Source organism: Bos grunniens, chromosome 9, assembly GCF_055505025.1.
Source record: "Bos grunniens cultivar Pamir isolate PY7600 chromosome 9, Bosgru_T2T1.0, whole genome shotgun sequence".
Classification (NCBI taxonomy): domain Eukaryota; kingdom Metazoa; phylum Chordata; class Mammalia; order Artiodactyla; family Bovidae; genus Bos; species Bos grunniens.
In genome coordinates this window covers 96224965-96235415 of record NC_141173.1, presented here as the reverse complement: position 1 = coordinate 96235415, position 10451 = coordinate 96224965, and the positions used below count along the sequence as shown (strand labels likewise).

General features: G+C 44.5%; 1 long non-coding RNA gene across 1 annotated transcript; it reads left to right on the top strand.

Annotated features, from left to right (window-relative positions):
- The first annotated feature begins 497 nt into the window (after positions 1-497).
- LOC147366416 (uncharacterized) lies at positions 498-7758 on the top strand. The gene is made up of 2 exons (XR_015133376.1): positions 498-744; positions 6693-7758. It is a non-coding gene; the product is annotated as an uncharacterized LOC147366416 (long non-coding RNA).
- The last annotated feature ends 2693 nt before the right edge of the window (positions 7759-10451 follow it).

The window sequence follows — 10451 nt, the reverse complement described above, 5'->3', positions numbered from 1 at the left end:
CCAAGCTCAGAACGCCCTGCCCAGAGAGCTGGGCCCAGGCCCTGGAGGAGTGGGGAGGGGGGTAGTCCCTCCAGGGTACAGAGACTCCTAGACAGGAGGACCCAGGACAGAGGTCCCAGTTGCCCCAGTCTAACACTGGCAGTGGTTTACTGAATGCCTGCTTCTGCAACTCACCTTTGCCAGTCAGCACTGTGAGATCTCTCCGTGTTGACCACTATAGCTCCAGCTCATTCATTTTCATTGCTATTCAATGGAAAACAATTTCTTTATCCATTCTCGTGATGATAGACATTTCCTTTGTTTTCAGTTTTCCACAGTAAAAGACTGAGTGTTGATTCAGACCTCAAACTCCAAGCCCATACAAGTGGAAATGTGTGACAACAAATTCTTAGAAGCTATTTTTTTCTCCCCGACTCAGAGCATGGGCAAAGACAAATTTCCTTGTTATTTCTCTTCCCTAAGAGTCAGGTGTTTTTCTTTTATCCATTCCCTTCCAGGAGGATGTAGCCCTCTGAAGGTCTTGGAACTATGTAACTGGAGTTCCTTGTCTCCTCTCCCTTCTTGCATGAGCCACCAGGACGTTGTTCACTGAGCTTAAGGGGCCATCCAAGCATTTAGGTTACCAGATCGGCAGATACCCTCCACACAGCAGCAGCTTCAGCACCTGCCTACAACTCTCATTTCCAGCTGCCTTTCCATTTGTGACCCCTGGAAATTTCCTGATCTTCTTCTGACCTCACACAGGTATTTTAAAAGATTTTTGTAGCATTTGAAATGAAATATATTGCCAGCATTTGACTACAAATGCAAATGAGATAGCAGCGTTTCTAGCTGTTTCGTATGGGGCTGTTTGTGTTTGTGCTGGTGATAGACTTAGCAGAGGTTCCAGTCTAGTTAACAGCGCGGTGCGTCTTGGGAGTAGAGCACAGCACATTAGTTTTTGCTGGTGAAGCTCCAGAAGACTGTGCAGGGCTCAGGTTCAACCCCTGTGGCATCAGCTCCCCAAAATCTCCAGTGAAGCTGGCTGGGGCAGAGGGAGCAGCTCGCTGGAGGCACCAGTTCCAGGGTGCTTGTCCAGAGTCAGTCTTGGAAACCCATGTAGGTCCTGCTCCTCCAGCTCTTCCGGTGATTTTGTCAGAAGCTAATTCCCTTTGTCAAAGCAATTTCTCATTAAAATTGGAAGAGTGGCAGCTGTTAGCTCCAGCTGAACCCTGCCCAACACAAACATCTGGAGTCTAAAGACAGAAGAGGACTTCCCTGGTGGTGCAGTAGCTAAGACTCCACGCTCCCAATGCAGGGGGCCCCGGTGCAATCCCTGTTCAGGGAATTAGATCCCATATGCCACAACCAAGACGTGGACCAGCCAAATAAGTAAATAAAAATAAATAAATATTAAAAAAAATAAAGACAGAATAAATGATTAAATATATTTTAAAAAGGAGTCAGCCATGTTTGTAGTTGAACAAATGCAACTTAAGACAAGATAGATGCACCTTTTAAATTTTACTGTTATTTTTTTAAAGATACATTGCACCTATCACATTGGCAAGTATCCAAAATATAATGCCCAGTAATGGTAGATATTTGAGGAAGCAGAGACACTGTCATTCACTGCTCCTGCTAAAATAAGCTTAATACAACCTTTCTGGACAAAAGAGCTTTAAAAATGTGTATGACCTTGGACCTGGTGCTTCTACTTGGGAGAGTTTATCCTAAAGGAATAATTAGTATACGCATGAAGATTCTATTGCAAGATGTTCAATGACTTATTGTCTAATTTTTTTAAAAGGAAATTATGTCATGTTGAACAACTGAGGGCTGGTCAAATAAATTATAGCTCATATGTAATACAGAATATTATCCAGACTTTTAAAAGTCTATAGTAGAAGAATGCTAATAACAGGGGAAATTCTTGCCAATGTATTCAGTGAAAATAACAGTTATAAACAATGAGCACAAGAGGATTCCAGTTTTGATAAAGAAGTAGATAAAATAATATTTTCAAGATATTAACAAACAATATGGATGAATCTCACAGACATCATTTGCATAAGTTTTTGGGGGGCTGTGCTGGGCCTTGCATTGCATCACTTGGGCTTTAGTTGCGGTGATCGCAGGCTGCTCTCTAGTTGCCATGCACAGCTTCTCCTTGCAGTGGCTTCTCCTGTTGCTGAGCATGGGCTTAGCTGCTCCACGGCATGTGGAATCTTCCCGGACCCAGAATCAAACCCATGTCCCCTGCGCTGGCAGGTGGGTTCCCAGCCACTGGACCACTAGGAGAGTCCTCACAGACATCATCTTGAACAAAAGGAGCCAGATACAAAAGAGAGGCACATTAAAAGAAGTCAAAACGGTTTACCTTCATGTGTGGGGGCAGGGGTGCAGGGAGAATGGATATTGACGGGAAGGGAATGGAAGCACAATTTCCGGGGTGCTGTGGATATTTTCTATCTTGAGCTAGGATGTAGTCATACAGGTGCCCATGGATAGAACTGTTTTGAGTTGTGGACTTTGGATGGTCTTCCTGCACTTTATTGTCTGCATTTTAAACCTCAACTTTAAAAAAGTAAAAATCTTTCTGCTGGTGTCCTGTCCCCTGCCTCTCCACACCTCTAGCATCAGATGGGAGCATCCAGTCACTTGTCGGTCGTCTAGAGAGAGGTGTGAGAAAGCAGCAGTCCCAGTGGTCGCAGAGTTAACACCCAGGGGTCTCCAGCTTCTCACGGCCCACACTCCTCCTGGAGCTGAGCCCTGCCCCCAGGATCCAGGCAGGACTTCCCTTAGGCCATCGACAAGGTGCAGCTGCTCACGGAGGCCCGGAGGCCCGGCTTGGGCTCTGTGCCTGCCCGTGTGGATGACCCCCTCTTACCTTGTCCTCGGGTGTGAAAAGACCTCGAGAAGGAGAGTATGCCCCAGGAGAGGAGGGGGGCGGAGGTGGGGTGGGGAGCACAGATGCTGCAAATATCTAGTTCATGAAATTCCTAAGCAGACATAGTGGTTAAATACCTCCCACTGCAAAGGTATAAAGGAAAGAGGGAAGGAAGGAAGCGAGGGAGGAGAGGGGAAGGAAGAAGCCAAGTTGGGGAAGGAAGGAACAAAAAAGACTTTAAAAACGAATGCTAAAATAGAATTGCGGATGATTTTTTAAATTTTCACCGTCTGTATTTCCTAAATAGTTTTTAACAGAAGATGTATATGATTTTCGCAATAAGAAAAGGAGGCTGTTTTGTTTGTGCTTCATGTACGGACATTGCATGCGTGGTAGGACGTGTATAGTGCTCAACAGTTCCCAACAGGTCCTGTTCAGTTTTGACCTTAGGTCAACCCGGCCTGGTTTTAGGTGACCTCAGGTTGACCTATGCTGGTCTTTGAGCATTTTGGGTTATTTATCACTCTGAGAATTGTGCAAGAAACATGACTTTGTTGGGAGTTTTTTCCCGATAACAGATTACTAAAGACATACCAAGAAAGACAGCATGCCCTGGTGCACGTATGAGCAGGCTGGATTCTCTCCAGCACTACACACAGGTAGGCCCTGGGCAGAGAGCCCAGGAGGGGTGGGTCACCTCTGGCCGTCAGGGTCTTTCCACACTCCTCCCTTCTTTCAGCACTTGTTTCCAGGAAAGGCTCTGCAGTCTCTTTCTTACTGAATTTAAAAGCACTGAGAGAGCAATCAGTCTTAGCAGAGATGCTCTAGTTGTAGATTTTTGCAAAAAGAATCAACCACTGCACAGGTGTTTTATGACAGAGTAGGAGGCCTCTGTATTGCCTTCAACATCAATCCTTTAATACCAGCTGCCACCAACTCTGCTACTCTAAGACCCTGACCCAATCCATTTCCCACCCGCCACTGCTCCAAGTTCCCTGTTCCTGCTTGGGATGGTCCGTGATTGTTGCCACATTATAAAATCATGTCCACATTGGTTGAACTCCCTTCTACACTCAGTTTAGTGACCAGGTGCCACTGAACAGAAAGTTTGAGGCTTTTTCATACGTTCATTGGGTTCTCACGGCAAGAATATACTGCAGTGGTTTGCCATCCCCTCGTCCAGTGGAGCATGTTTTGTCAGAGCTCTTCATTATGACCTGTCTGTCTTGGGTGACCCTGTGTGGCATGGCTCATAGCTTCATTGAGTTATGGAAGCCCCTTCACCACAACAAGGCTGTGATCCATGAAGGGGGAAGAACCAGTCCATCCTAAAGGAAATCAATCCTGAATGTTCATTGGAAGGACTGATGCTGAAGCTGAAGCTCCAATACTTTGGCCACCTGATACGAAGAATTGACTCATTGGAAAAGACCCTGATGCTGGGAAAGACTGAGGGAAGGAGGAGAAGGGGACGACAGAGGATGAGATGGTTTGATGGCATCACTGACACAATGGACATGAGTTTGAGCAAAGTCCAAGAGATAGTGGAGGACAGGGGACCCTGGTGTGCTGCAGTCAGTGGGGTCGCAAAGAGTTGGACACGACTTAGTGACTGAACAACAATTTACAGTGGTTTGACAAACAATTTCTTGACTTTGTGATGTTGCAAAAGTGATACACATTCAGCACTCTCTGCCACTGCCTAACTCTGGCTCAGGAAAAGATCCAAATTCCAAATTGAAGTGCAATTTCTACTAAATGTGTGACAACAGTCAACAATCAATACACTAACAGTCTGTACACAGACAAGCATTGTTGTTCACTTTCAGTACCGTATTCAATAAATCTCATGAAATATTTCAATACTTATTGTAGGATAAGCTTTGTGTTAGGTGACTTTGCCCAACTGTGGGCTAAAGTAAGTGTTCAGAGCACGTTCAAGGTGGGTGAGGCTAAGTTATGATGTTTGGTGGGTTGGCTGTATTAAATGCATTTTTGACTTGGGATATTTTCCATTTATAATGGGTTTCTAACATGCAACCTCATTGTAAGTCAAGGAAGATCTGCAGTTGGGTCCCGTAGGGAGATAGTATGCATAAGTAATTGAAGGCAGGACAAGGGTGAAACTCCTGTGGCTGGAGCAGAGACTTCTAAGTGGAGCTTCTTCTCCCCAGAGGCTGAAACAGAAACTCAAACACACTTACTGATGGACAGAAGGGATGGCAGGATATCAAAGAGTAAGCTGATTAATTTGTATTTTATCTGAAAAGCGACAGTGCATCACTCAAAGAGTTCTGAGCAGTCCAGCTGATATTGTACTTTAGAAAGATGTATCTGCAGGATGGGTAAGGAAGGGAGGCCCGGTGATGTGGAAGCTTGGCTGCAGGCTACTCCTCAGGATAAGAAGGGAGACCTGGTGATACAGAAGCTGGGCTGTAGGCTACTCCCCAGGAGAGAAGGCACTTAGGGAACCAACCACAAAAACAGACATCGTCAAATAAGACTCACTGGACTTGAGTGCCGCATTGGGTGAGAAGGGTTCACACAAGGAAAGACTCGAAGACAATGCTGACCTATAAGCCTGGCGAAACTGGATTCCCTCCCCAACCTCTTCCTGTTCGCTCATTCACTGAACACCAATCAAGCACTTACAACGTACAAAGAGCTAGATTTTAAAAGATAGGAAAGGGAGACAGCATGTACTCTTCCAGAGGCTTATGAGAGTGCAGCCGAGTGTGAAAGAGGCAACTCAACAGTTACAAAAATGATGCAAAGAGGCAGGCCTTGCTTGCTGCACTTGGCTCGGGGTGCTACCGAGCGTGGAGAAGGGTCTTTACTTCTCATGACAGGTACTGTCATCAACACGAACCCTGCTGCCCCCGACGCTGGCTCATTCTGTCATGGCTTTATTCATTTATTTGGCTGTGCCGGGTCTTAGCTGTGGCACGTGGGATCTTCAGTCTTCATTGCGGTATGCAGGATCCTTTTTTTTTTTTTAGTTGCAGCATATTTTTAATTGCAGCATACACTCTGAGTTGAGGCATGTGGGATCTAGTTCCCTGACCAGAGATCGAACCTGGGTCCCGTGCACTGGGAGTGTAGAGTCTTAGCCACTGGAGCAGCAAGGAAGCCCCTGTCAAGTCTTTCTGTGTGCGTCATGGCTTTGTGTCTGAGTGTTAAGTCACTTCAGTCATGTCCGACTCTTTGTGACCCCATGGACTGTAGCCTACCAGGCTCCTCTGTCCATGGGATTCTCCAGGCAAGAACACTGGAGTGGGTTGCCATGCCCTTCTCTAGGGGATCTTCCCGACCCAGGGATGGAACCCATGTCTCTTATGTCTCCTGCAGTGGCAGGTGAGTTCTTTACCACTAGTGCTACCTCTTCAGGTAGAGGCAAAGCCTGGAAAATTCCTAAGGGGGCTGAGGGTGGGATCTCTGGGGCCAGGAAGGAGGAGGGCACTGCAGATGGGAAGGAGCCCCAGGAAGCCTAATTCCCTTTCCTGAGCAGGAGGTGCAGTGGGTGGACCCAGCAGTACCAGGTCACCTCACATTTGGCTACACCCCTGCTTAGCATCCCACCTACTTTTTCTCTCACTGAGAATCCTTAATGCTGGAGCTGGAAAAGACAGTTCAGGTTTCCGTAAATGAAGAAACCCCCCTTGCAGTGTTCCTGGTTCTTCATTCCTCTCCATTTGCTCTCACTAACAAGACTTAACTATGCTGAATCATTAGAAAGCTAAGTGGTAAGTACACAATAATGTTTTAATGAAGTCACAGAATGGTGTTAAGAGTTAGTAATGACTTAATGTGTTTTTCCTTCTAGGGTCATTTACATTTTATATTACAAAGCTCTTTAACACTCAACAGCAACAACAAAACAAATTCAAGTCAACAAGACAAAAACAGGTGCCCGCCCTAGGTTGCAACAGATGAGAGCAGAAGAGGCTAGATGGCATTCTGCAGAGGGGAGTAAGAGCTTCTCACATTTCACCCTCCACACCCAGGTTGCTGCCCCCTTGCCCTTCTATGAATGCATCTGACCCTGGATGTACAAATTCCCACATGAACTAAGCGGATGGATGCATGACCTAATTAGGAGAAAGGGGCAGGGGGCAGAGAAGAGTGATGAAGAGGACACCTAAGAAACTCAAGACATGAGTGATGACAATCCCTCACTCCTCTTTCCTAATATTGGGATTTGAAATTGTTTCACATGCAATGTAAGGGATGTAATGTAACTTGCACATCAGAGATTTAGATCCGTGATTCGGGGTCAGATTCCCTGGGAATCACCAAAAGATGGGCCCTCTATTTTTAGTGCTGACACTAATAAGCTGAGACCCACATTCCCACAGCAGGTTGATTATGTTGTCCAGGCTTCTGGCTCGACTTCCTCCTCAAACAGCGTAGAACACGTGCACTGCACGGAAGCCCAGCTGCCGGGACAGACAAGCTGAAATCCAGCTCACGCCCAGTTCACCAAGTCTCGACCCATGGGCTAGTCTACACGGCTCCAGAGAAAAGAGTACCTCTTCTTTTTTGAGTGGTCTGACCGAAGAAGGGTCTGTTCCTGATTTGAACAAAGGACTACATAGGTTAGGAGCCTCTAACTACTTCTTGTCTCCCTGGAACCTACAAAAGAATAAATTGATGTCTTTGGAAATAAATAAGCTACTCCCAGGGACCTCTTCCAGGGTCCATGTCAGACCACACCAAACAAAACACAGGCTGAATTTAAAAGAATGCTCTGAAGGGGAGTCTCCCATGTCTTTCCAAGTCCTCTGAATGAGCGTCCAGTATCACCCCACATATTCAACGTTGTACTGGAGGCCCTGAACAGGGCAAGAAGGCAAGAAAAAGAAATAAAATGTTTAAAGATTAGACGGCAACAAGTACATTTATTTACTTAGAAAATTTTATTTACTCAGAAAATTTACTAAATCTTTGCTAAAATTTACTAAATTTACAAGTAAATTTAGTTACATAGAAAAAAATGAACAAATTATTAGAAATAAAAGTAAATTGATCAGAGTCACTGGCTACAAGGTCAGTATATAAAAACCATATTTCTATATACAGCAAAGATTGAAAATGAAAGCTATCTAAATACCATTTATGATAGTATCAAAAACATAAATACCTAGGAGCAATTCTAACAAGAAAATGTGTGCAATCTCTGTGCTAAAAACTGTAAAGAATTTCTGGGAGAAGAACTAAATAAATAGATATTCCAACATAAATGAGGGAGAGTAATCTATATGGTGGTAACATTTCTACATTCTACTGGAAATGACAAAATATTAGTTCTAATTAAGACTATGAAATATTAAGTATGTATATTGTAATTCCTAGAGTAATCACTAAAATAGATACAAAGAGATATAATTTTAAAACAATAGAAAATTAAAAGGGAATGCTAAAAATTATTCAAATAATCTAAAACAAGGCTGCTGCCTGCTGCCAAGTCGCTTCAGTCGTGTCCGACTCTGTGCGACCCCATGGACTGCAGCCTACCAGGCTTCTCCGTCCCTGGGATTCTCCAGGCAAGCACACTGGAGTGGGTTGCCATTTCCTTCTCCAGTGCATGCAAGTGAAAAGTGAAAGTGAAGTCACTCAGTCGTGTCTGACTCTTAGCGACCCCATGGACTTCAGCCTACCAGGCTCCTCCATCCATGGGATTTTCCAGGCAACAGTACTGGAGTGGGGTGCCATTGCCTTCTCCAAACAAGGCAGAAAAGGGGAAATAAAGGTGTGAAAAACAGAAAGAACAAAAAGAAAATAACAAAATTTTAAAATAACTTAAATCCAGACATATCAATAACTACACTATTAAATGTAAATGACCTAAACCACGGGTCAGCAAACTTTTTCCACTAAGTGCAAGATAGTAAATATTTGAGAACTTCTCAGCTATATAGTCTCTGCTGTAACTCTGCTTTGCTGGAGAAAAATAGCTAGAGAAAAGATATAAAGAAATGAGCATGACTATGTTTCAATAAAACTTTATTTACAAAAAACTTTAATACAAAAGCGAGACTTCACCCACAGGCATAGTTTGCTGGCCCCTGGTCTAAACACATCAATAAAAAGATATCTGCAAAGTGGATTAAAAAACAAGACCAAACTATATGCTGTCTATAAAACAAAACAAAAACACATAGATACACCCTGTCTTCAATATAAAGATATAAGTAGGTTAAAAATAAAAGAATAGAAGGAAATGTACTGTTTAAATACTAACCAAGAGAAGGTTGGAGTGGCTGGGTTAATATCACAAAGCGGAAAGAGCAAGAAAAATCACCAGGAATAAAAAGGGACATTTTGTTGACAGGCAATTCTCCAAAGGCTCCAACACTGTCAACATCTCGTGAGCAGAAGCAAAGATTGTCTTGGATCTGCAGTATCTTTTCAAGGATGTTTGTACAGTCAACAGCACTGGAAATAGGAACAGAGCTTCCCCTCTCAGCAAGAAGCTGGTTTGTTTTCATTCTAGTATAATAAGGATAATATCTCCCTTTGGATCAAAGGTCAGGAGTCTGCTGCCCATTATGAGATTTGAGTTCCCTAATCCAGATCCTCTGCTGTGATGCAACCAGCTGCATGTACTGGCTACTGCTGCTATCTGGTCCCCTAAATCATTCAGTGGGAAATGGGGCTCGAGGTAGTGGTGTAAAAGCTGAAACTGTGGCTCCTGGGGGACGGGTGTGTGTGTGCATACGTGCACGCTCCATCACTCAAGTCATGTCCTCAGTCATGTCTGACTCTTTGCGACCCCATGGACTGTAGCCTACCAGGCTCCTCAGTCCATGGAATTCTCTAGGCAAGAACATTGGAGCACATTGCCATTTCCTACTTCAAGGGGCTTCCAACTCAGGAAAGCCCCACGTCTCTTACATCTCCTGCATTGGCAGCTGGATTCTTTACCACTGTGCCACCTGGGAAGCTCTGCTTTAGTGGCTAATAAAGTCCTGTGACACTGACCAAGGAGCCTGGGTCTTCTGCTAGTTCCTGTGAACCTGTAGCAGGGTAACTTGTTAGTCTGCAAGCAGGGGAAAACCTTAGACCCTTCACTCTCCTTGCAAATGACAAAAGGGTCACCATAATAACACAGCCTTTCTAGTTCAGTTCAGTTCAGTCGCTCAGTCGTGTCTCTTTGCAACCACATGGACTGTAGCACGCGAGGCCTCCTTGTCCATCACCGACTCCCAGAAATTACTGAAACTCATGTCCATTGAGTCGGTGATGCCATTCAACCATCTCATACTCTGTCGTCCCCTTCTCCTCCTGCCTTCAATCTTTCCCAGCATCAGGGTCTTTTCAAATGAGTCAGCTCTTCGCATCAGGTGGCCAAAGGATTGGAGTTTCAGCTTCAACATCAGTCCTTCAGCCTTTGTAAATGTACGACTAAATGTCAGGTGTATGCATGTGATTGCAGCCATGAAATTAAAAGACGCTTACTCCTTGGAAGGAAAGTTATGACCAACCTAGATAGCATATTCAAAAGCAGAGACATTACTTTGTCAGCAAAGGTCCACCTAGTCAAGGCTATGGTTTTTCCTGTGGTCATGTATGGATGTGAGAG